The sequence below is a fragment of the Delphinapterus leucas genome, chromosome 4 (assembly GCF_059928025.1).
Source record: "Delphinapterus leucas isolate spDelLeu-1000000601 "Yukka" chromosome 4, BTC_Dleu_Yukka2, whole genome shotgun sequence".
NCBI lineage: Eukaryota > Metazoa > Chordata > Mammalia > Artiodactyla > Monodontidae > Delphinapterus > Delphinapterus leucas.
Window position 1 is genome coordinate 60999074 of NC_143132.1, and position 27837 is coordinate 61026910.

At 35.0% G+C, this 27837-nt stretch overlaps 1 protein-coding gene and 1 pseudogene across 10 annotated transcripts in view; both read right to left on the bottom strand.

The window, feature by feature from the left end:
* ZBTB20 (zinc finger and BTB domain containing 20) overlaps window positions 1-27837 on the bottom strand; it is an 820737-nt gene that overhangs the window by 322805 nt on the left and 470095 nt on the right. Inside the window, exon 1 of one of the 10 annotated variants that reach the window (XM_022555847.2) lies at window positions 1-14632. This exon is cut by the window's left edge and continues 15447 nt beyond it. The exons of the other annotated variants lie outside the window; for them this stretch is intronic. The gene's annotated coding sequence lies outside the window, so the exon portion shown is untranslated. Of the gene's footprint in view, window positions 14633-27837 lie in introns of those variants that run through there. 10 annotated transcript variants of the gene reach the window in all.
* On the bottom strand, window positions 27565-27633 carry LOC115802395 (U4 spliceosomal RNA; annotated as a pseudogene).

A 27837-nucleotide genomic window follows, 5' to 3' on the forward strand; every position in this document is an offset into this window, starting at 1 on the left:
AATTTCAGGTTTCAAATATTTAGCCATAGCAAGTTAATTGAGTTTACTCTTTCCTGGAAACCTTTCTAGCTAGGTCTCACTATCTCCCCAAGTTGGCAACCCTGGACACTAAGACTCATGGTTCAGCTTCCCAGGTTTGAAGCTCAACTGATAAATGAATTCCCAAAAAAAAAAAAAAAAAAGTGAATGCGGCCCAGTTCTTTTCATTGTCTCACTAGTCATTCGCATTTTTGGAGACTATGGTATGTAATCCTAGAACATACTGTAAGCAGTTTCAGAAGAATATAAGATGATATATTATTTCTATATCTGTTTTAGTAAGTGCCATTCAATCTGATATCAAAATGTTGCAAAATTTGAATTAGACTTCAGTTGACTTAAACTGCAAGTCTTGGTTAGGCAGGAATTCAGGGAAAAATATTTTATGACCCCTTATAACATTATTAATCACCTCTACTTTTATATGAAAAATAAATATGCTAAAATCTTCATTGTTAAGAAAAGGGGTCATCTTTCCCACCAAAATGGCTAATTTTAGTTTTTATGTGGTTTGATACATTTGTAAACTATTACATGAAAACATATGGTCGGAACATGCTTATTCCTTCATGAGTATTCTTTTGAGGATGCAACATATTCCTTAGTTGTTCCATGTGCTATTTTGTTGTGCTGATGATTTCTTGTTCTAAATATATATATTTTTCTTTTTCCAGCGTTAATGAAACGAATTCTAATAAGGAAAAAAAGAAGCTCTCTGGGCCTCCCTGGTGGCGCAGTGGTTGAGAGTCTGTCTGCCGATGCAAGGGACACGGGTTCATGCCTCGGTCCGGGAAGATCCCACATGCCGTGGAGCGGCTGGGCCCGTGAGCCATGGCCGCTGGGCCTGCGCGTCCGGAGCCTGTGCTCCGCAACGGGAGAGGCCACAACAGTGAGAGGCCCGCGTATCGCAAAAAAAAAAAAAAAAAAAAGCTCTCTAATGAAAATCTCTTTCTTGCAGATGTGGGCTGGGAACAGACAGGTCACAGGGGGACAGCAAACATTATGTCGCACATTCTTCAATCAATTGATCCCTTAGTGATTTATTCACCTGAATGTATTTTGACAAGCAGTGAAGCAACAGTGGAAAAGGGATTATTTGTGTGGCTAATTTTCATTTACCTATAAGGTACTAGACAAGTTTTTCTTTTTATTTCTTACTAGCTACACACTTTTATGACCCATAAGATCAGTGAACCACCATTTTTAAGCTATGTCACTGATCAGAAACAGTGAAAAGTCCCACAGGTATTAAAACTTCACAAAGCCTGACCTTGGAGTTTTGGTGTATGATTCTCTAGTTGATCTTTGAGTATAATAGTCAACTATTAAATTGGCATGATTGAAGTGCAGGTCTTTCAAATAGAAGGGTATTGTAGAAAAATTGAGAATCCCTCCAACTTTTGAGTTTGATTTCTTACTTTATATTTTGCCCTTACCTTTCCTTATAATACTCCTCCTTTTTCCCCTACGTGTATTTATTCCCATACCTTCCTAATTCTGCTTGACAGAGATACTCTACTGTTTTGGCATATGAAAGAGTCTCTATAAATACTTGTTGAATGCACAAAAAGCCACTTGGACAAATATTTTGAAGTGGAAAAATAGAAAAACATTAAAATAAGCAAATTAACAAATCTACAGCCTTGGGAAAAAATCCATGAAAGTAACAAAATGATTAATAATTTTAAGTGTATTTAGGAAGGATGAAGCCTAGAAGGTTAGAAATTCTAGAATTAGAAAAGAAAAAAAATAATACAGTTCAACACAGTTGAAAGCACATGCAGAAGGAAGCTAATACATTGTTTATTAAGAAATTAAATCTAAAGGCTGAAATTAGAATGCTAGTATTATTGTATCAAAAGCAGAAAATTATTTCTTTCTTCTCCAACTCTAGAGAGAAAAACAAATTCTCTAATGCCACCAAGAATAGAATAGGGAGAAATGTTTGGAATTAAATAGTTGTAGTATATAAAAAAGCTAGTTGTTCAAGGTAAGCCAGATTGGTTTGTGTGGTACTGGTTTCTAAGATGACCCCCTATGATCCCTACCTCCTGGTATCCACACCCTTGTAAAGTCCTACCTACAACCCCTATGAGGGTTGACCTGTGTGACCAAAACAATGTGGCAAAAGTGATTTGTATGACTCTCAATGTGAGGTTAGAAAAGCCATTGCTGTTTCTCCTTACTCTCTTTGATCATGCACTGTGGGGAAGCCAGCCCCTACGTTGTGAAGACACTTAAGGAGCCCTGTGGAATGGTTCATTTGGCAAGAAACTGAGACAAACAGTCAACACTGACTTCTGAATCCTGTAAGTGAGCCACCTTGGAAGTGGATCTTCTAGCCCCAGTCAAGCTTTCAGATGACTGCAACCCCTGCTGACATCTTTACTGCAGCATCATGAAAGAGGAAAGATCTGAAACCAGAACCACCCCGCTAACCTGCTCCTGAATTCCTGGTCATAAGAGATTCCTGAAAGATAATGCATGTTTTGTTTTGTTTTAAGTCACTAAGTTTTTGAGGTAATTTTTTTTTTTTTTTTAGCAATAGATAACTAACAATGATTGTGGCTTTTTTTTTTTTTTGTACCTCAGGTATATGGAATTGGACAAATCATAATCCTTGGTACATGATGCATACTCATTATTGGGCCATACCTGGCCTACTTTTATTCACATAGTTATTTTTTAATGAAAAAAAAGTAAATGTTTTAAGTGCCTGAAAGAAGAGTTAGGAGCTTTATAATAACCTACATCTATTGATATAGTTTTCCCCAACTTACACTCTTGCCTCTTCCACCCAAGATAACCATTATCCTGATTTTTAAGTTTATCATTTCTTTGTTTTCCTTTTCATGTAGTTTATCACATCTATAGGTATTCTTAAATTTATGTTTGTGTATATGTATGCATATATGTATATATATTATGTATGCAATGTGTATATATTCTGATTGCTTTTAACTTTATAAAATGCTATTATGCTCTACATAATGTTTTGAGATTTAATTATTTTCACTTAATATTATACTGTTAGCATTTATCCATGTTGCATATCACTGCAGTTCATTCATTTTGTGTCTAACTATTGATGTTGCCAAGGTGGTAAGTAAGACAGAAAAATGGGACTAATAAGCCCTTATATTATGGAATTATGTAGTTGTGGGTAGGCAGGATAAAGTATATTTAGGATATAATCTAAATAAATTAACTAGCTCTAGAAATGAAAAAAATAAACAGAAAATTAATATAGAAATTAAAAAAATTCTTTCCCTATGGATAATGGATAAGCAATAGCATATTTTTTTAAACCGTACACACTTATTGTAAATATAATACAGTTTATTATACACAGACATACGAACTATGGGCCCCACAGGTGTTTGTTGAAGTGATTATTACAAAGATCAAAGATACATGAAAATATAGTAAAAGTAAATGTTAATGTTCTAAAGGACCCATTGTAGGAGACTATATTGGTGAGCGAATACCAAAGATCATCTAGTCTTACCTTTAAGAATTCACATAATACATTTTTAAGTAAATAAAAATTATGTACAGAAATTTTCTTTACTACCAACTGTTCTAAAACACATATATATTATCAAAGAATTCTTATATATGATTAATTAATAACCACCTCAAACCTTTATAACTACAGTCTACAGCATTACTGACAAATCTAATTAATTGTGTAGCCAAATGGTGAGGATCTCTCAACCTCACCTCTTACCCTCTTCCCAATCAAAGACTATATTCCTTTGTCTTGCTAGCGTTATCCAGAAGCTGGCCTCATTTGTTAATTCCAGAAATGTTTTAACTATATTTGTTTCAGCCAGCTGTTTCTTGATATCTTTCGGGCCAGCATCAGTTTACAATGGATAGTATTGCTGAAATTCAAAGTTATTTTATTTTAGTATTATTATTAGTTCCCCCACATTCACTCCCTCCCGCACCCCCACCCAGTGCCTCAAGGAGGGTTACTGAGTCATAGAGATTTAATATAAGCTAAACAGACTTCTAACACAAGTAGACATTTGTTATGGAGTAGCCAAATTAATTTTATTCATTAAATTAGGATTTATCTAGCCACTTGGCTTTATAAAATAGACACAACCACTTTCTCTGACTTGACACAATCACAAAGAAGGTGTATGAAGACTATAAAGCAGGAGATATTTCATTCTTAGTTCTTCACTAAACAAATTATGTAGGATTGAAGAATAGAGAAAAACAAATTGATGAAATAGAGCCCTCAACTATGGTATAGAATCCAGAGCATGGTCAGAAAAGAATGCAGAAGATTAGCAGAATTACTGAAGGTGATCATAAGTACTGATAGAATAGAGTCACCTTTTTATCCTTAGTCATTTTCCTAAGGCCTTTTATAAAAATAGGGCATAAATATTTTAGGAACAAATTTTTCTGAAATTTCTCAGTTTTCAAAAAATCTCTACACAAAAAAGGACTATATGAAAAGCAGCTAAGTGGGAGAACAACAGGAGTCTGTGGACCAAAAAGGAGGCTACCCAAGCCAACCCTTGCCTTGATGCCCTCTCTCAGCAGGATTGCAGTGGATGGAAGAAGTTAGGAAAACATTTACGTGGAGATGAAAAAACCAGTGGAAACCGTAGTTTAAAGAGAGTGAAAGGCATATCTTTTCTCCCTTGCACTAGAGATTGTATTCGGAAAAGGAAGAGTCTACTTTCTTCTAATGAAAACTACTTCTTCCTAATGAAAACTCCACTAGGAACATTTGCAATAGTCAAAGCACAAGGCAATGGTAATGGGAAAGAGAGACCAGTTTTAAGATTTGCTTTGGAGGGTGAATTGATAGAATGTGGTGAAAACAAGCTATACTGAACAGTAAGTCAAAAAATAGAATAATCTCTTTCTTCCAGTCTATTGCTATAACTGATAGTTAGTTGACTTTTATACTGCAAATATAAAGAAAAAAGTTTCATTCAGCCTCCTATAATCATGCCAATATATTTTCTATTAAATTTCCATTCAAACTCTCTATTTTGTTTACTTACAAGGGATATGATCCCCTTAAACTTTCCCAGACAGTTTGTATGGAAATCAGTTGCTAAGGGTATTCCTAAGGGAAACTGCAAAATGTTGGAAGATAAATAACCTCAGTACAATATGCAGATTAAGTAGAGGGGAAGGCTTAAGAGTTACCTTTAGTAAGGAAAAGAAAAGACTTAGAATTCTGGGCTAGAGTTGCTAGTTAATCACTGATTGGAAGGAACTTTGTCAAGGTAGTTTTACCCTTCTTAAGAAGGGAGGACTTCCACATTTTTCCTCGTAGGAATAAAGGTAAGAGTTATCATGGAGAGGAAGCTGAAGAGGAATGCTCATCACTCCTAACCTTACAAAGCTCCTTTTCTTCCTCTACCTCTACAGCTCTTTCCTTTCTTTTAGCTCAAAGATAAAGAACCTAAGAATAGGAAGACATAGATCGCAGCTGGGAGGTCTCACAAAGCCTAAAGTGAGGTTAAACTTCCAGGAAAAGCTTTTGGCAATTTACTTAGGTTGAGAGAAAGAAGCCATGTGATGTGCTAGGGAAAGCATGGGTTTTGGGTCAGACAGCCATGAATTTGAAACCAACTCCACTACTTATTATCAGCATGACCTTGAGCAAGTTAACCAGCCTGTTTAAACCATAATCATCTCTAAGATGATGATTATCTATTTGTTATACATACTATGCAGGTTCTCAGTAAGTAATAAGCACTTCTCTAGTATCTCTCTAAACCAGATTTGGAGTAAGGAGCTAGTAATCATGACATTTATGGAAGAGAAAGGAAAGATGTCTAGTCCTGAGAGCACTCACTGTCTGTAACAACCATTTGACTATTGGCCAGATGGTACTTTGTTGACATCTCTTCCTTTGCTAATTGATAAAATGCTAGGAGTAGAAGAAAAAGGATTAATCTCTAATTTCCATCACTTGAAAAAAAACTAAAGATCAGAACTAAGGAACAGAAGACAGTACTAGATTATTTTTAAGGTTAATCCTTTAGAGATTTTTCACAAGCATAACGTGTTTAAATTTCCCACATTATAGAACATGTTTTCCACTTATACTTTGATATCGTTGTCTATCAGAAGAGTAAAACGATGTACTTTAAGAGTAAATATTCACTAAATTTTGTGCTTTGTTTTGACTAGTTGTTTTAACCATATTTTTGAATTTGTTATGATAGTCCTTCTATTATTGCCTTAGCACTGCAGTTAAAAAATTTACTAAGGAACTTATTAGTTAACATAATTAATACTTATTATTTATTACATACTATACATTGTACTAATCACAGTCTTATTACTATTTTAATACCATTAATAGCTATGAACATATTATGTATAACAATAGGAACCTTATTGGATGCTTATTGCGTACCACATTTTGCTAAGCATTTTATATACATTTTCACAGTTAATACTTTCAAAGACCTAACGAGCTAAGTATCATAAGATAAATGAGGAGACATGATAATCTTCTCTTATTAAGGAAAAATTCACCATACCCAGTCTTCCAAGCACTGATAGAATAGAATAGTAATATCTTAAATTTAGAAAGTGCCATTCAAAAATGTGTACTATTAAATACTTTACTAATTTGTGTTCTATACAATAACAATGTTATATTACATAGGACTGGCTTCCTCCTAAAAGATAACATTTGATAAATTATATACAATAAGCCACTAGACTAACAGCTTAATAGAGGAATGAAATTCCATCTGAAGTACAGAGAGAGTTTAGAAAAACCAAACACTTTAGCTTGACTAGAATTTGCTCCAGTATATGGCAAAGTTCATAAATATAGTAGGCAAAGGTCACCAACACTGTCAGGGAATTATCATTAAGTTTCAACACAAAGGCAAGAAACTCAAACAATGCAAATACAGAAAGTAATGCTCCCAAAATAAATGTAAAGCAAATGTTATGATTTACTCCAGCTCTTACTCCTTTGGCTAACCAGCAGCCTCAGAAATTAAATATTTTAATATTTTAAAATCATACATCTTTAAGCAGTTGACTAATATGTTACTAAATAAATGATCCCAATTACATTTGAAGTGTCTCCCAGTTCAAAAATTTAACCTATATCCATCCATTTCCTATCTCCCCCAATAATACAATAATTTACTTATCCCATAGTTTAATCTGGCAGAGGAGCCAAAGAAGATATGTTGTTCTTTCATTGTTACTTTACTTCAGGAAAGGGGATACAATATGAACCATATGGGAAACCTTACATGTGTGTGAGTTTGTGTGTCCCGCCACCACAGTGCTTTTACTACTAACTCTCTTGTTGACCCAATACAAAATGTTACCATTCAATTAGATGAGTCTCCACAAAGTTAGAAACATTCAAGTGAAATTCATAAAATAAAAATGATGAATGGACTCCAGAAATTCTAGCTCTTGAGATGGTGATTACACAGAAAAGGGCTATTAAAAGTGAAAGGGTTAGTAGAAAATCTTCTGGGCTTATTTAATAAGAGAATGTGGAATTCCATCAGATTTTTTTCTAAAGAAACCACTAACAATGTTGTAGATCTACAAAACCTAAAAGGGTGCACAATGGACTCGAGTCTCTGCTTTGTGATACGTGGGTATGCTTTATCAGAATGTACTTCCTCTTTTACAGGATCATATAGGTGAATGAACTGACACAGTCTATAGAGAAGAGAAGTCCACATATGTCATAGGGATAAAATTGATTTGATCTCAAGTTCTATATACATTAAAAAAAACTAATTCTAATCCAAGCCTCGAGGAACTCAGTACTGTTGGTGGTGTTTTGCCTCTAGAATGTTCTCCTTCTTTTGCTTCTAGAATACAACTCAAATTACTTTAAATTTACACTAGGTAGATTATATATTTCCCAAATCTTTTATAAAAAGATAGGCTTAATGAGACAACTTCTAAAGGCCAGTGGGAAATGTCCTTTTAAAAGCAGTAATAATAACAGGAGCAATACTAATAGAATAAGAATGAGCAACTGAATGCACACTGTGTATCAGGCACTATGCTCAGAGTTTTACATGCATTCATAAACTAACAAGGCAATCAATACTTTTGAGAATCTACTCCAGACTAAGTAAGCACTATACAGAATATGTCACACACACACAAAAGATAGAAGCAATTTTAATTACACAACAGAGCTAGAAAATATAATGGATAAGGGTGTCATGGCAGATTTTTGGTAAAACTGAATAGGTCCTTTGAATCTTTCCAAATATCCTTAATGTCTGCTTTTAAAAAGAAAAAAAAAAAAACACGATAATAATTTTGAAAAAAATTATTCACAAAGAAAACTCCCACTCTTTTATATGAAGCACTAATTCTTAAGACACCCAATATTCTCTACTATTTCTGAAAAGTCATTGAGAAGTAGCCATAAAAACTTAAATAATAACTTAAAATAGTCTTCAGAGATAAACAGGCCAAGAAGAATTCTTAGAATATGCACCGGCCTCCATGCACATTTTTCAAAGCCATGTACGTTTATCTGTCAGCACTTTCTTCTGTTGTTTTTTATATCCTTAGATTGAGGAATACCAGCATTTGTTTACTGAGAGTGCTTCCACAAAAGCATATTCTTATGAAGACCAAGAAAACAAGAAGAAAACATGAGAGTCATAGTATTCTGAGGTCATTTAGTCTTTTTTCTTATTACTATCACTATTATTAGGCCTACTGCCTATTTCTAATAGGCCAAATCTTTCATTAGACCCAAAATATAGCTCTCTTTATTTAGGACCTGGACATAAATATCAGTTGCTCAGTTGCTATTTTCATGGTCATTTTAAGCGATTTCAACCATAAAAGCTTTAATATCCTGAATATCCTAAAGCTAAGTACAAATATACTCCCGCCACATTCTTCTATGCTAAAAAGTAATGTAGTTGGAATAAAGTTTCATTAAAATATATGAGGGAAATTGGTACATTACTAACATTTAAAAATGTAACAACATACATGATAGTCATAGGACATAAGATGTAGTTAGGACTTCAGAATTTCTGATGCATCATTTTAAAACATCTTTTATCATTTTGATAAAGCCGAGGTCAAGTTTCTAAAAATGCAACTTGTTAAAAGCAGGAATAAATGAATGAGGGATGAGTCAGCTCATTTGATGGAAAGGGTAAAAAAATACTTCAAAAGCACACCACATGACTTAGTAAATATTCAGTGTATCAAAATGCAGTTGCCATCTGGCGTTGATAGACTGGGCTAGGATATGTGTTTAAAGAAAAGCAGGAGAGGAAATAAGTCAGCCAGGTTAATGTGCTCTTGTCTGTATTTCATAATTCAGGTATTAGGTGCTTTAAAAAAATATTCACTACAAAAGAAACTGTATTACAGTCAGACTTGTGCAGTGTTTGTTGGGGGTGGGTGAAGAGGAGTAAAATATGGCAAGACCTGATGACACCTAAGTAAGCTAAAAACAAGAGTGTTTTAGGTAAAGCAGAATTCTCGATCATGTGATAATACTGCCAAAACACCAGCTTTACGGTCAAATGCAGGGAAGTGGTAAGCCTACTTTTGGAAAGAAGCTGAAATCTTGCTTATTGTCATCTTTGAACATTCGATTATTCTTTTCTTTGGCGATGACTCTTTAAAAGTGTAGAGTAAACCAGAGAATAAACAAAACTATTGGTTGGATAGTAGGAAGAAGGAAAAATTTTAAAGTCCTGAAATTCTTTGAAGTTTTTAAGCTTAGAGTTTGCTATTAACTTTGCAATATGTAATCAAACAAAAAGTAAATGTGAAGGACTTTATATCTCTCTTGCTCAAGAAATGAAGCAAATTTAGAAAACAATATCATTCACAAAAGAAAACTGAACAAAATCAGTGAAAACTTGCCTGAAGTAGCAATGCCTAACCAAGGCCATATCTGGGCTTGTTATTAGATTCCTCTTTCCTTAACCTTGAACATTTCTTGGGTTTCCAAATCTTGACAATTTATGTTTTACCACATCTCTGGGAATCAAGGCAACAGGAAAAAAGAAACGTTTTAACACAGCTTTGATGGTTAATTTGGACAGTGCCCGGGGAAACTGTTAGCAAAATGGATGAAGCACTTCAGGTAAGAGTTGATTAGAGTCAAGCATACATCTTTTTTAAAAATTGTGGTAAAACTTACATAAAGCAAAATCCATGGATTTTAAAGTGTATACAGTGCAAAGAGTTTTGATAAATGTATACACCTATGTAACCACTATCCTAACAAAGATTAAGTTCCTTGTGCCCCCTTCCAGTCAATTCCCATTTCTTGTAACAACCAATATTCTGATTTTTACCACCATAGTTTTGCCTTCATAAAAATAGAATCATACAATATGTAGTCTTTTGGGTTCTGGCTTCTTTTGCACAACATATCTCTGAAATTCATCCACAGTGTTGTCTGTGTTATAGTGCATTTGTTTTGTTTGCTTATTAGTGGTCTATTCTATGAATATACCATATTTTGTATACCATTTTCTATATTTGGGTGTTTCCATTTTTAACCAATTATGAATAAAGTTACTGTAAGCATTCTTGTGCAAGTCTTTTTGAGGATATAGTTTTCATTTCTTTTTGGGAAATACCCAGAAACACAATTACCAAGCAATAGGGTGGGTAGGTATATGTTTAACTCTATATGATACTAAGCGTTCCAAGGTGGAACAGTCCCACTAGCAAATGTAAGAATACCAAGTATTCTACAGCCCTGCCAGCACTTGAGTGTGTCAGTCTTTTTTGTTTTAGTCATTCTAGTAAGCGTGAACTATGATCTCCTTGTGGTTTTAATTTGAATTTCCCTGATGACTAGTGATGCTGAGTAGTTTTTAATGAGTTTATTGGCCATTTTTAGATCTTCCATTGTGAAGTGCCTATTCAAGTTGTTGCCCATTTTTAAATTTCGTTTGTGTACTTGTTATTGATTTGAAGTTATTCATTACATACTCTGAACATGAGTCCTTTTTTGATACATGTATTGCAAATATTTTCACCCAGTCTGTTGCTTGCCTTTTTATTTTCTTAACAATGTCATTTGATAACCAGAAGTTTTTAATTTGGATGAGGTCTGATTAACCAATTTTTTGTTTTATGTTTAGGGCTTTCTGCGTCCTATAAACATCTTTGCTTACCTCAAGGTTATGAGGGTTTTTTCTTTTCCCTATGTGTCATTCTAGAAGCACTTACAATCTTAGTTCTTGCAGGTGTTTAATACATATCAAAGTAACTTCAGTGTGTAGTATGAGATAGAGGCCAAGGTTTAATTTTCTTTTTCTGTATGCTTATTCTTATTGGTTCAAGCATCATTAGTTGAAAAGATTTTCCTTCTCACAAATTAATGATATTGTCATCTTTGTTGATATTAATCAACCATATGTTTGGAGTCAATATCTAGATTCTCTCTCTATTCTGTTCCAATGGCCTATTTGTGAGGTGTTTTTTTCTTGATGGGGAGGTGATAGTATAATCTGTTTTTATTTATACTTATAGAAAGTCTTGAACTAGATAGTGTGAGTGCTCCAACTTTGTTCTTCTTTTTCTACGTTATTTGAAATTCTGTATGCATTTTAAAATTAGCTTGACAATTTCTCCAAAAATTAGGAAAAAAGAAAAACCCTGTTGAGACCTTGACTTGAATTGTGTTGACTCCATAGATCAATTTGGGGAGAAATCATACTTTAATTAAATATCGAGTATTCACCCACAAACAATGGATATTTCTAAGGCTTTTTTAGTTCTGAGTGTAGAGGCCTTATATTCTTTTGTTAAATTTATTCCTAAGTATTTTGTATCTTAATGCTATTGTAAATTAACTTTACAATTTCATATTCAAATTATTTGCCACTACTACATACAAATATAATCAATTTTTGCATAAAGTTCCTATGACCTTTCTAAATGCACTTTTAAGCTCCAGTAGTTGTTTTGCATATTCCTTAAGATTTTCTAATGTAAACAATCATGGTATATGTGAATAAAGACAGTTTTCTATTTTATTCCTTTTCTATTTTTTTTTTAAATAATTAATTTATTTATTTTTGGCTGCATTGGGTCTTTGCTGTTGTGTGCGAGCTTTCCTCTAGTTGCAGCAAGTGGGGGCTACTCTATGTTGCGGTGTGCGGGCTTCTCATTGTGGTGGCTTCTTTTGTTGCGGAGCGCGGGCTCTAGGTGCGTGGGCTTCAGTAGTTGTGGCACGCAGGCTCAGTAGTTGTGGCTTGCAGGTTCTAGAGCGCAGGCTTGGTAGTTGTGGCACACGGGCTTAGTTGCTCCATGGTATGTGGGATCCTCCCGGACCAGGGATCGAACCCATGTCCCCTGCATTGACAGGCAGATTCTTAACCACTGTGCCACCAGGGAAGTCCTCATTTTCGATTTTTTAAGCTTCATTTTTCTTGCTTTATTACTCTGGCTAGGATCTTTAGTATAATATTGAACAGAAATAGTAAAAATAGGTACCTTTGCCTTGTACTAGATATTAGGCAGAAAGCATTTATTCAGCCTTTCGTATTTATGTATGATATTAATTGTAGGTTTTTAAAGAAGCCCTTCATCAGATTGAGGAAGTTCCTATCTCTTCAAGTTTTCTGAGAGTTTTTATTAAGAATGCCTATTAAATTATTTAAAATGCTTTTTCTGAATCTATTGAGATCATATTTTTCTTTTCTATTCTAGTAATATTGTGAATTTACATTGATTTATTTTCAAATGTTAAACTAAACTTGCATTCCTGAGATAACCTTTAGTTGGTTGTGAGGTATTACTGATTTTATATATTGCTGCATCGTTTTTATTAATTTTTTCTTTTTTTTTAAATTGAAGTGTAGTTGTATTTGCTAATATTTAAAAAAAAAATTACTGTGCCCAGACCCATGAGGGATACTGCCTTGTAATTTTCTTATCTTTTTCAGCTTTTGCTAATTACGGTTATGCTGGCCTCATAAAACAAGTTAGGAAGTGTTTTCTTCTATATTTTCTGAAAGAATTTGTTTGGATTAATATTATTTCCTCCTACAATGTTTTATAGAATTCTTCAGGGAAACTATTTAGGCCTGGGGCTGTCTTTTTAGGAAAGTTTTTGATAACAAATTCAATTTCTTTAGTAAATATAGGGTTATTCAGATTTCCTGTTTCCTGTATCAGTTTTGGCAACATGTATGTTAAAGAAATTATCTGTTTTATCAAAGTTGTTGAAATTATTGGCATGAAGTGCTCATAATATTCTCTTGTTATCCTTTTATTTTATTTATTTATTTATTTATTTAATTTTTTTGCGGTACATGGGCCTCTCACTGTTGTGGCCTCTCCCATTGCAGAGCACAGGCTCTGGACGTGCAGGCTCAGTGGCCATGGCTCACGGGCCTAGCTGCTCCGTGGCATGCGGGATCTTCCTGGACCGGGGCACGAACCCGTGTCCCCTGCATCGGCAGGAGGACTCTCAACCACTGCGCCACCAGGGAAGCCCTCTTGTTATCCTTTTAATATCTGTGTGATAAGTAATGATATCCCCTTTCATTACTGATATTGGTAATTTGTATCTTTTCTTCTTAATCATTATTTCTAGAGGCTTATCAAATTCATTTATCTTTTTAAACAATCAAGTTTTCCCTCTGTGTATCTTTATTGTTTGTTTTCTGTTTCTTGGATTTTTGCATTTATTATTTATTTCCTTTTTCCCACTATTTTAGTGTTTTATATGATCATATTTTTTCTACTTCATTAAAGTGAAAACCTATGTCATTGATTTTAAACCTTTCTTCTTTCTTCTGATTAAGAATGAAACCCCTAGATTTCTGCCAAGACCGTCTTTAACCTGTATGATAAATTTCAATATATTGCATTTTCAGTATAACTTGATTTAAAATACTATATAGGGGCTTCCCTGGTGGCACAGTGGTTGAGAGTCTGCCTGCCGATGCAGGGGACGCAGGTTCATGCCAATCCAGCTTTCTTATGCTAACTCATACTGTATGTATATTTGTATATATCTCCCTATTCTTTTACTCTCAAGATAACCATAACTTGATATTTAAAGTGCTTTCTTTATAGACAGTATATAGCCAAGTCTTACTTTTTAATCCAGTCTGACAGTCTTTGTCTTTTAATTGTAGTGTTTAGACCATTTACAATGAATGGAATTATTGCTATGGTTGAGTTTAGATTTACCATCTCATTATTTGCTTTCTATTTTTTTTTGCTTTTTTATTCCTCTGCTCTCCTTTCTGTTTTTAATGGTTTAGTAGGTAATTTATTATTCCATTTTAAATCCATTATTGGCTTTTTAGCTGTACTTATTTTGTATTGGTTTTTAGCAGTTGTTCTTGGGATTACAATATGCTTCTTTAATTTATCACTGTCTACTTAGACTTAATATTGTACCACTTCATGTTAACGTGTGAGTCTTACAGGAGTATAATTCTATTTACCACCACTCCATCCTTTGTAGTATTTTTATATATTTTTAAATTTATAAATATTATAGATCCATGATAAAGTTATAATTTATGCATTAAGCAAGCAGAATTTTTTTAAATTAGCAGAATAAAAAACATATTATTTTACATGTATTTACAACTTTTAGTGTTTTTCATTCTTTTTTTAAAACTAAGGACATCTGATGTCTTTTCAGCCTAAAGAACTTTCTTTCACATTTCTTGTATGAGTTCTGCTGACAACAAATTTTGTTTATATGAAAATTCTTTAGTTTTTCACCTTTGGAAGTTATGATTACTGTAAGTAGAATTCTGGGTTGACAGTTTTTCTTTCTAATCATTGTTTCTAGCTTCCATCATTTACGATGAGGTGTCAGCTGACATTTACTTAATTGTTCCTCTATAGGCAATCTATTCCCCAAATACCTTTGGCTGCTTTCAAGATTTTTCTTTTTATCTTTGGCTTATAGAAGTTTGAAAACAATGCCTACATGTGGTTTTCCTTGTATAATTTTGCTTTTTCACTTAATTTTGAACATTTTCTGCTATCATTTCTTCAAATATCATTTTTGTCCCATTTTCTCTTCTTCCATCTCCAATCTGCTGCCAAGAATTATTTTTATTTCAGCTATTGTACTTTAACCCTTTGGTTCTTCTTAATAATTCCATTGATTTTCTCTTCTCCTGAGATACTCCAAGAATATTAGACTGTTTGATGTTGTTCTACAGATTACTGACACTCTGCACATTTTTTCAGTCCTTTTTCTCTCTCTTCTTTATACTAATAATTTTTATTAATCTGTATTCAGGTTTACTGACACTTTCTTCTGCCATCAATATGATGTCAAGCCTCTCCAATTATTTTTTGTTTATTTGTTTCAGATATTGTACCTTAACTTTTTGGCTTTTTAAAAAATAATTTCCATTTCTCTGCTTATTTTCTCATGTTTCTTCCTCTTATGACCATATTTTTCTTTAAGTCCTGAATATATTTATAACTTTTGCTTTAAAGTCCTTGTATGCTAATTAAAACATGTACATTACCTAGGGATTTGTTTTTATTGATTGTTTTGTATTTTAGGTTAGCAGTCACATTTTCCTGTTTCCATGCCCAGTCATTATTTAATTGTATTTGTATCTTATATATGATATAAGACCCTTAGTTCTGTTATCTTCCTCTAAAGAATGGTTTTTAATTCTAGTAGGCAATTAAGTTACTGGTTGACTGCCTTGACATTGTGGTGGCTTAGTTTTGCGCTTTGTTAGGGCCTTTTAATGTTATTGTTTTGCCCCTTTTTCTCAAATTAATTTCTTAGTCCTGATTCACCATCTATATTTCTAAAGTGTGGCCCTTCTGTGTTTTAAGCAAAGCTTTAGACATTTACCAAACCCTTACAACTTAGTTAAACTCATACTCCTAACTTTGTCTTCCCTTCATCAGATATATTTTCTCAGCTCTTCCAGCCTTCTAGTTGTTCCTTTTCTCCAAGTCCTTATAGACTCCCCTCTACCTGCATAGTCCACAAATCAGCCAAGACATTAGGAGAGTTTATATACGGATTTATGGGTGCCCCCCATCTGTGGCTCCATCCTTTCCAAAATTTGTTCCCTTAATTTCAGCCACTCTGCCAACTCTGAGCTCCATCCTCTGACACCTCAATCCAATAAGATTGTGGTTTGCTGCTTCAATTCTAACTGTCCCATACCACACAGACTGGGAAGTTCCTTGAGGGAAAAAGCTATCATAAATGTGGATTTCACCCAGTACGTTTCACTCCAGATTCTGTCTGCTTTTGGTCACTTTCCAGTGCCTTCAAATAATTGTTTATCAGTTTTCAATTGCAGTTCGGTTTTTTTTTGTTTTTGTTTATTTAAATTGCAACCAGAGTTTAGAATTGTTATCTATGGATATCTTTGTCCTGAAATAGTACAAGCTACTCCTCCATTACCAAAATCAGAGCTATCAAAAGTGTTGTTTTATGGTAGATAGTATTTAGAAATTGATTTGGAAAATTGCATTATAATCAAAGTGTCAGCAAGTTTTCCTTTCTCAATAGGCTGCTTTTTCCTTATGAGAAAAGACATTTTGTTTTCGTCTTTTAAGAACGTAATTCACAGTGCCTTGGAAAATGGTATGTATTCCATTTACTAAACATGGCCAGGAAATATTTGTATAATTAAATTCAACAGGTTACTCTATATGAGTGAAATGAAATACAGTTACAAAGAAAGAAAGGCACCTTAATGAGAATGCTTGGGAGATTAGTGATGTGACATATTTCTGATTATGACAGAGAATCTGAACATGTGGTACAGTTGTGCAGGGAAAATGGGTAACTTCATCCTCACCATTTATAAAGTCTCATTCTAAGACAAACATTTACTACGTATTTTATATAGATGAATTTATAAAGTGGCCCAGGTAGTCAGGCTCCAGAGTTAAATTTCAACCATTTTCTCATATTGCCGACTTAGAATTGAGATCAACTCATTCACAGTACTCATCACTTGTTCTAACAATATGCATTTCCTATTAATATTCTTCCCATCTCCTACATTAGCAACTTGCTTCTTCTGTCATGTAAACTTGCTCTCCATCCTTCCCATACAATTCTTGCTCATTTTATGGAGCAGCAGAAAAATGGAGCTCTCAGATTGAAGCAGGGAGTGGTCAAAAAATACCTCTGGAATCAGTGAACCTGAAACAGCCTCTCCAGTTCTGTCCACCCCTTTTGTCCTTTAGAAATCAGTCTCAAATTCATCTCTTCCAGACAGCCTCCAGTGTTTAATCTGGAGTTTTTAACCTACTACCCCATCTCACCAATTACCATGGAAAATTGATATAACAGACCAATTGTTAATTATTTATTTTTATGTCTCAACAACATTCCAGGTGCTGTGAGGAAAACAAATTAAGAACAAGACAAGGTCCTTAGCTACAAATTACACCTTGGTTAGGGAGAGTCTTACCCATCACACAGTGACCTACAGTGTAAACTTCATCCAATTTACCAATCTCTATGTATGTATATATTCCAATATGTTATTCTACTTTTCTTTCTTCTCTGTAATAATTTTATGCAGGATATTCATTTCAAGAACCTAACTGGCTTCCTATTGGTACCCATCCCTTAAACCCTGAGAACTGAGGGCCGAGTGGAGCCCTGTGGCACCTATCAGGTCCTTCTGGTGGAATTCAGTCCTTGCTGCCTCATCCAACCTTCTTCCCTCAGCTTGTAATCAACTTAACTTTGAAAGTCTTTGTACACATTAGGTAATATTTGTCCTCTGTTCTCCCAGGGGACTGTGGTCACTGCCCAGCTAGGAAGCCCTACCCTTCATTATTCAGCCACAGCTTGAAGAGCATTCTAATTCTAACTTTCCGCCCTCTGACGGACCAGCTGCATCAAAGGCTGTGTTCCCTTATTTGTTTGTTTTTTTCCTAAAGCAGAATCAGTATTTCAAACTAAGTCATTTACTAGAAAAGTACGGACTCTGGGTCCAAATTTTCAAAACATGTCTCTTCTGTGAACCACGACAAATCTAAACTGAATTATGCTTCATATTAGAGTCAGGACTCATGTGGTCCCTTTTTCTCTGCCCCTCTGGATCCCTGCATGCTGTTCAGGGGAAGTTGCTGGCTTTTGAACTGACAGTTTGGAAATGAAGGCATTTTTCTTTTAGGGAGAATAGTCCTTCAGTGATTCAAACAACAAGCCTTGTGATCAAAATAATTCATAAAGGAAAAGATTTATGAAGTGACTTCACTAGCACACAATGCATTTTTAAAACTTTGTTTTTTAAATAAATCTGTCAGTACACAAGCCAAGACAACACATCTGAATGCAATATCAGTGGACACACCCTGAATCTCTTCTCCTTCCCTTGTCTGAGACTGTGGCAGAAAAGGAAAATGCTTCTCATTGTCTTTTTTAAATTTAATATTTGTTCTTTTAAATTAAAAATGTGAGTTCTATGAAAAGACTTTAAAAAATTGTGCATACTACCATTTCCTACATAAAATCTGTCTTTAAAAAATGCATTTTCCATCTACCACTTGTGCTTGTTTAAGAGAATAAAAAATAAATAAAGAAGTCTTACTTATAATGAATCCCTCTGGCATAAGGAAGCTTGTCCTAATCTCCCTTTATCAGGTTTGAGTGATAGTTCTGCTCAACGAGTATTGACAAGGCCGTCCTGTTTCTCAGGCTTTCGTTTCCCTCAGTTGGAGAAGGATACAGTGCACTTTCACATTCTCAAAGTCTGCAGTTGTTTTTATATAAGAAGCAATTTGCTTGGGTCACGTCAGGTCGAATGGGATGCCTGCCCAGCTCTTGGTTTTAAAGGAAAAACATACAGAAAGACACAAAAACACAGCAGTTTCCTTCATTAAATTCCACTCTACCTGCCATGGGCTTCTAGCCACAATGGAATTTCCCACCCTGGCCTAGACTAGCCCAACTTTTATTTTTAGGGATTTTTTTTTTTTTCCCCTTAAATCTTATGAGCTTTCTTTCAAGTGAACTTTGAGGTAAGGATTATTAAACCATAGAGTAATTGCCTGGTTTAAAAAGAATCAGACTTGAGAAACAAATGCCTTCTGACCTTCCATAATATTATTGGATAACCACCCCCTAGATAACAGCCTTTCAAAAAACTGTTCATAATCAGCACAAGAAGACAGGTAATGTAATTCAAAATCAAAACCTGAATCATGAAATGAAGAGAAGAATGGCATCTTTTCAGTAATACTCTCTACTTACCAGTACATTGGATAGACAGAATTTCAGGATAAAAAATGTAAGTGAGTAACTAAAAAAATGAGGACGTATATAGATAGAGAGAAGAGGGAAGAGAGAGAGAGAAAGAGGCAGGCTTTTGGACCATTCTCTCCTGAAAAACCATTTATGCTTTTGCCCATAGCCTGGGGGCAACTGATTTAATCAGGGTTGTTCATGTGGATTATCTAAACTATGAAAAGCAACAGGGAGAACTTCCTAAGAAATCCCGACTGGGTCTGCTGCAAAATACTTGGTTTGCAGCCTGGAGCTAAGTAGTCTGTTCACATTGTACTCAGCGTCTTAAGGAAAATGGATCAATGCCTCTATAATTCTTTGTCCCTTTGATCTACCTCACCATTTGGTGTCTCTTGGCATTACGAAAGCTCTTGAAAATGACCCTGCCTAGTTAACTGATTTATAGTCCGGGGACAAAAAAAGCAAAGAAAGAAAAAAGGTCTGGTAATGAGGAAAGAACAATGTACTTTCTTGCTATCTTTTCTTAGCATAAATAAAGATTGAAAGATGTGATTTTGGGGGATGTGAACCCCACTCTCCCCACATTAACAATAGCCTTGTCAAAGCCAAACTGAGGCCTCATCTCAACCAACTCTCTTTAAACATATCAAGTTGGCCCTCTCATTCATTATTTTCAAGTGGATTTTGCATAATATTCCTTCAAATGGTAAAGTTTACTTTTCAGGCATGTCATTTGCTTTGTTGTTCTTCTTTACCCATTTCAGCTTCTTATCCTCAAACCCCTGTTTCCTTATTAAAGTTGATTGTTAATGCAGCTGTTCCATTAGCATCACAGCACATTTATAAACCAAAGACTGGTTCACTCTACCTGGCTTCCAAAGCCATTTGCTGATTGAGACCATTTCATGAGTTTGTCTACTCATGTGAATAAACAAAAATTTGTCTATAATGTGAATCTGGAGAAGGAAAGAGCAGCTGCCTGGTACAAAGTCTACAGAGGCCAAAATTGCTGCCATAGGCTTCATGGCCGCTCCCCCTGCATGTGCTATTCTACATTAACTTCATCTTAGATATTAGGATTTTGGTTCTTAAATGGATTCCATTTTCCTCCAGTAAAACCAAGTGGTTTACCCTGACATTTAACAGTGATTTAGTGAGTTTAGAGTTTCTTCTAACTCTAAAGTAAATGTTCATGAGACTTGTGAACTCATATCTAGACAATTAATCTGAGCATTTTAGCAGTTCCCTGAGGCTGCATATGGTCTCTCATAGCCCCTTGCAAACCCTGAGATTTTGAACCACTGTCTAGTTTGTGGTTGTGCTGCCAAGGAGTAGAGCAAAATCATTACTTATGGTGACTTCCCTTCAAGCATAGTGAATTTAAATACAAGGAAACCTGCACTATACTTTAGACAAAACATTAGGATTAATGTTGAAAACCAAGGAACTAAGAGCCTGTAAATATGCCAACTCAAGAAGGAGAAGATGATAAACCAATACTGGAGTTTAGAAACAAAAGTAGTACTGTGTCAACATGTCACTATGCATCAATCATCACAACAAAACTAACCGAAGGTCAGCCTCAACACCAATGGCGATATTTTTGCGTACAATTCTTGAAGCACAACTTGAACTGGATCTTAGTTCTCATAGGTCTCTTACTTATCCTTCTCTCTCTCTCTCTCTCTCACACACACACACACACACACACATACGTACACATATATACGCATAGTAGTAGACTAGGTCTATGGCTACTGTGGTAAATTTGCATCTGCGAGCCACCAAGCAGCTGCTTTACATATACACTGTAGAAGAATGAAAGTGAGAAAACTGGCATAGAGATGGTTTTTGTGTACTATCACAAGGAAAGAAAATAGGCTTACAGCAAGTTAAAGGGAAATGGACAATGATGAGCATAGGGAACAAGTTAGGATTCCTTAGGAATTGACAATAGGACTAACCTTACTTAAAACATTTATAAATGACTTGCTCACCCCAGCGTCTCGCACTATGCCTGGCATATAGTGGAAGCTCAATTAATTTTTGCTGAATTAACCAATGACTAATCTGAAACTGAGTGCACAATAAATTATCCAATTACGTGGATGGGATTAAACTTTCCTGAGCAGGGTAAAGCTAAGCTGATGGGATACAGTGCTTGTCCAGGTGTGCAGAAAGGTGGCAGCGTGAACATGGACAGCAATAATATTCAAATATATGAAAAGGATAGCTTTAAGCCTTAACCAGGAAAGGGACTTGAAGGTCACTGGGCTCTTTCAGGCAAAAAACAAAGCAAAACAAAAACAATGCTTCAAAAATGTGGTCATTATTAAGGGAAGTGTTAAAATAAAAGTTATACTTCCTTTATATTAAACTCTCTGCACTTCTGTAAAACCATCTGCACTTAGAGTACAAAGTTTCTCTGACATAACATCCCAGAGTCTCTTACACAGGGCAGTCATTAAATTCAAACTAGATTAATATAATGTAAGCGAGTAGAGAACAAGTTATTTTGAGATTTCATAACAATTCATTGACTATGAGAAAAATGCAAACAAACATGGTTGTTAATAAATGTTATTTAGCAGACGTCATATTGACATTTCTAAGTAACTGGCTACCAAGGCAGTTTCCTAATAAGTCTAATTTTCCCTACTCTCTGAGCTTATGGGCTAGTGATCTTGTAGTTTTGGGTGTTTACATTCATTTATCCATTCAACAAACTTTTACTGAATGCTTCCTCCAGCTGTACCAGTCTGGTAAGATCAGACTGGATCCTAAATGAACACCATGCTTCCTTTGCCCCTTGCATTCTCTGGTTTTTACAGGAGGTTATCTCTCATGATTGCACATTCAGATTCCTGATCCTAGCTCCTTTACCACCTAATTTTTTTTTTTTTTCCCTTCACCCTATGTCTATCTCCCTATGAATAGACAAGAGGCTGTATAGTTCTTAGCAGTGGCCATAGTGCTATCTAGAGCGGAACTCCATCAGCCCCATACACATTGCCTTGTTGAAGAGATATAATGTACTTTCCACACTTAAGAAATGATTTGATTTCCTTTGCCTCAGTAGAAATATTACAAGCTAACAGTGGTTCTCCTGTTATAAACCACAGTATCTGCTCATCAACATCAGTTGCTAAATTGTATCATGATAGAATTCTAAAATACATGTTAAACTTTCTTTCTACAAGTTGCCTATTTCCTCTGAATACAGCCAATTCACCTGGCAACAAAGATTAATTAGCCGCTGTTTTTTTGTATGCAAAAAGAAAAAAGTATGATTTCTCTTTGCTTATAAGAACTTCTGGTAAGTGGTGATAGGTTTCAGAACCCTCTTCTTTTTTGGCAACCACGGTTCAATTATCAGGAACTTCAAGTTCAGAACTGGAGAACACTGACTCCGTTCTGTGATTTCACAATTGCTAGGGATTGGTTAATTGCTAAAAACTGCTCACATGGAAGACGAGGCACTGTTCTCCTTATTTGCAAGGGACAAATAGGCATATTAAAAGGGGTTTTAGAGTATCGAAAACATGATAAACTCGTGGCTTTCTTTTACAAAACTATTCATGAGGTTCTCCTTAGGAATAGGAGAGACTTATCTAATTTCTATGGGTGGAAATCCCATCCGTAACAACGTTTTGCAAAGACACATACTACCAATACCTTTTCCAGTGAGATGCAGATTCTAAAATCATGTAAGCTAGACAAGATAATTTTATAATATAAGCAGAAAACAATAAAAGCTACTGTGGTAGTCTAGATTACATATGAAATGTGTAAAAGAATAAAATGAAAAGTTCTCTAATTTTTTTTAAAGTTGCATCAGAATTTCCCTTCCATGTTGTAATCATGCCTCTTTAAATGTATATGAAAAGTAACTTTGCTAGGCTCATGAAGAATGACCTTGATAAGCATGGCATAACTATAAGCAAAATAATTTTTAAAAGAATGAGTCTACATATATAATTTCATCATTTCTAGAAACATGGATGTCATTAGACTTGAAGACAGCCAGTGGATTAAACCAACGTATTCTGACATCAACTAAAATGTGATCTAATTGCAGGCTGCAGTGATTATAAACACTTTTGGAAAGAAATACGGCTCTCCTCTACTTCTCCAACTGCCCACCCCTCTTCTCCTCTTCCGCCACAGATCTGTGGCAGCCTAACTTCCAGCTAACAAGTTAGAAGACTGGGTGAAGCATCAGTTTGGAATTATTTTTTAAAAATTATAAATAATCAAAAGAGGTGACAAATGTTTCAGTGGTTACTAAACATTTAACGGGTAACAAGGTATAAATTAATAATTAAGGGCGTTAATCTATTGACTAATATTGATGCTTAGAAAGCTAGAAGTATCAAGATGTTCTTTCAACCACAGTATTCCAGATTTAGGAATTTTTTTAGTGGGTTTAGAATAGGAAAAAAAGATGCTTAGATATGCATACTTAAAAAAATAATAACCTCTGATTTATCTATCATCTAAGTCCTTGTGTTTTCTGGAAAATATATTAATGAGAGGTGGCATTATTTGACAGTTAAGGAAGGAAAATGGAAATCATCTGTTGTATGCCAACGATGCTCATAAGCAAAATAATATTCTCTTAATCTTCAAAAGGAAAGGGGCGATTATAAAATAATTTGATACTCTCTGGGCAGAACTGAGATATTCTCTGAAAATTTTGTAAGTGCTATATATTTTAAAAGTAGTGTAGTATTACTATAACATAGCTATTAAATATGTAATTCTTTTCTTTCCGATAATCCCTCTCCCTTAAATCTGAAGGGCTGATTAATTTCTTCATTTATTCTTTTGGATAAATATCCTGTTCATTGATGCTTGAAATCCAGCTCATCAGTTTCCCTTTAAATTCTAACATATTTTAAAGAACTTTAGAAGATCATGAACTCTGGAGTACTGACTAATTTGGAACCTGCCTCCATCTCTTACAGGCTGTATGACTTTGACCAAGCTACTAAAATTTTTAGTAGTCCAGTTTCTTCACCTGTGAGAATGGCATAGTAAACATACCTACCTCCTATGGTTACTATGAGGATTAAGGGGTTTCATACAGCCAATGTGAAGATGTGAAATTGCTTTTCTGAGTCTTTGGAGGTATTTGAAATCAGGCTGACTAAGTCAAGCAAAGCTGTGGTGTCTGTTTGGCAGGTGATCTCCAAATTTCACTTCAAGGTCTTGGACTGTCTCAGGTCATTGTAGTGAAGAGCTCTTTGTGTAACTGCCATCTTTCTGCCTCAAAGCCAAGATGGATTTACCTGTTAGTTTTAGTTTTCACTAAAGATCTCTCTTCAGCTGTGTGCACTAAGGGTAAAATATCAACAATTAAATTACTTGAAGCAGGCAAATGTTGAAAGGGGAATTTAGTTAGGTCATAGCAGTGTGCCAACTTGGTCTGACTTTCAGAAAGATCACCATAATGAGGAGACCGATAAATAAATTAAAAGTATAAAATATACATCTATGCAGAATCTTAGAACCCCTTCTCTGACATATAAGTCATTAAAGGAAGCTTTGTGTCCTGCCTATTAATTCAACATTTAAAATAGAACCCAGTTTTATGGAAGAAATTCACAGGTGAGAATTACTGAGTTCCTTTGGATCAGATTTTTCTGTGCTCCATTAAAAACAACAACAACAACAGCAAATGAGTAACAACAACAAAAAACAATGGTTCTGGTTGTATGTAATGTATACCACTAATCTAGTGTTTCTTAACAGGGGGACAATTTTGTCCTGCACCCCCATCCCTAGGGGACAATTGACAATGTTTGAAGACAATTTTGATTATCACAACTGTGGGGAGCTATTGGCATCTAGTGGGTAGAGGCCAGGAATACTGCTAAACACCCTAGAGTGCACAGGACAGTACCGATCTGCCCCCAACAAAGAATTTTCTGGTCCCAACTGTCAGTAGTGCTGTGTTGAGAAACCCCATCTTGATTCTCTATACCAGAGACACTGGCCTTGAACCATCAGCTGCATCAACATTTATGATACTCAGTCTATGGAGTAGTCTGACGGTTGAAGGATACACCTAGAAGGAATACCACTTTGAATATATAACTGACAAATCTGGATACAGTGCTAAGGGAAGAACTGGGTAAGCAAATAATTGGTGGCTAATTATGCCAAATATAAAAATATAATTTTACATTACTGAGTAAATCAGATTAATATTCTTCTTTAATCCCAGGGGGTCTAAAAATAAGAAGTTATGGACAATGCAATGTTATCCTGACACAGATATTTTGAAACGGTTTATAGAAAGCAGTAAACACGTTTTTTAAAAAAGATAGCCCAAATGAGGTATGAAGAATTAGAAGTCATTTTTCTAGGTCAGATTTTTTTCCCTACAGATCGGATTTTCCATATGCATTCATTCATGCAGATCACAAACTACACTTCTAGCACTCTTTCTCTCTGAAGGTAAATCAGGCTAAAACTAAGAGTTTAAGAACCATTTCTGTACAAGAGAAATTTCCAGCTAAGGGAGAACAACACAAGCTCTAAGATAGGTGTGAAATTTATTTTTAAATTAAGCCACAACTATTCTGCAAACATTTAACTCAGAACCACACCACTGTTAAAGTTTGTTGATTCCATACGAAAGGAAGAACCAACATAAATTAAATTTGAAAAAGAAGAAAATAAAATATGTGAAAATTATTTTTAATATGGCTAAAATTCAAATATGCAACATTTTATTCTTTTTACAGGTTTCACTGTCAAAGACAACATGTATATTTTTCTGATGAAAGAGGATGACTGAAATTGACATTCAACTGAGCATCTGGACACTACCAGTATGTGATGTTGCACAAATTTACTCACATCTGGAGTTATCCTCGTGCTTTTGAATTTTATTTTGGTTAGTGTTACCAGGAGTTAAAATGTATTGAGGGCCTCAGAAAAATTGGCTTTTATTTATTCCCACTTAGAACCCCAGAAGTTGCTTCCTAGTCAGGCACTTCTTACTGATGAAGAAATCCAAGGTGAAATAACTGGCTTAGCCACAAAGACAATGGAAGGTCATTCATTTCTGAGCTGCCAATATCTTTTCTTCTCCTTTTTCTCATTTTAACTTCTAGATTTAGCTCCAAAACATTTGCTCTTTCTCCCTTAAGGGGAAATTCTAGCGTCAGAAGGTTAGTGGAGGGGAGGGTAGTGATGGGTTTAGGTTTTCACAGCAGTTCATTTCAAAACTGTTAAGTACCTCCTACCAAGAGACCACCACTAAAAACTGTTTCTAGAACAAGGCAAAGGGAGAGATTTAAACATGGGGGGAAAAAATGGAAGGAAACAAGAAAGCTCTGGCACTGTGAAAGATTCAGAAAAAAAAAAAAATTCTGATTTCTGCTCTCAAGATGCTTACAATCTTATTCTAGAGGAAAAGGAAAATGAATTCCACTTTAAATGACTGAATAACAAAAAGAAACAGTACAGTTAAGTGTAACAATGGGTGGTAGAAGCAAAATGCTGTGGGGAAGCCATGTCTCTTACCTCTTTTCCAACTCAGAGGAAAGAGACAGTGGGTCAAATTCAAGCTACTCTAGTTTTTGATATTAGTTTCATAATACAGCTATAATCCCATTACAGAGAACTTCAAGGAGCTGTTGACATTTTTTTTTCCTGTCCTGTAGTTTATTGTCTCAAGTATTGCTTGAAATACCAGGCTACATGCAGAGATGTTTGCACTAATGGTATTTGTTGACCTGCATTAAGTTAGGGTCAACCTGAATAAACGGAGATGCATACTACAGGGAACCAGTTAGTCAGGTTGTTTGTAGTTAGGCTTGCATTATTTTTACAATACTTTATTACTTTTAACCTAAAGACTAGACATTATCCTCAAATAATCTTGTTATTATATGAAACAGTAATATTTATTAAGAATGCCTCTGGAAAGCCCCAAAAGGGGATATGCAGAGGAGGACTTACTATGAATTTAATGGAACTTAAACTTCAGGGCCCCTCACTTGCACAGCCCCTCCCAAGACCCTGTACTTAATTTGTAGTCATAATTCTGTATTCTTTTCCTTAAAGAGGGTCCCCCAAATAGTTTAAGCGTCTGGCAAAATCTCCATCCACCTTGGGTAGAAAATAATCTTGAAGGAATCAAACCTGACTATCCTGAAAGGCCAAGTCAGAGAAGGATACAAAATGTACTTTTACAAGCATATATAAATTACATTTCCAAATGTATCCCTCCTATCGTTGCTGTCTTCCACCCCTGGCAAAGGATAGATGCCATCTTACCCACTGTTACAAGGTTTCTAGACTCTTTTAATTAGCAATAATCGCGCCTCGGATAAACCTCATTGGCTACGATACTGCCACGGCACAAAGCTCTAGACTCTTTTAAATAAAATCTGTCTGTTCAGTGACTGGGAATAATCAGTGTTTAAAATAAAAGGTGAAAAATTCAGAGACAGAAGATGATTTCTAAGAGTAAAAAGAGAGACACAAATTTTTTGACATAAATAGTAATAATTATTATTCATAGCTAAGGGATACATGCATTTGAGAAAAGGAAGGACTTGGAAATTCAGTAC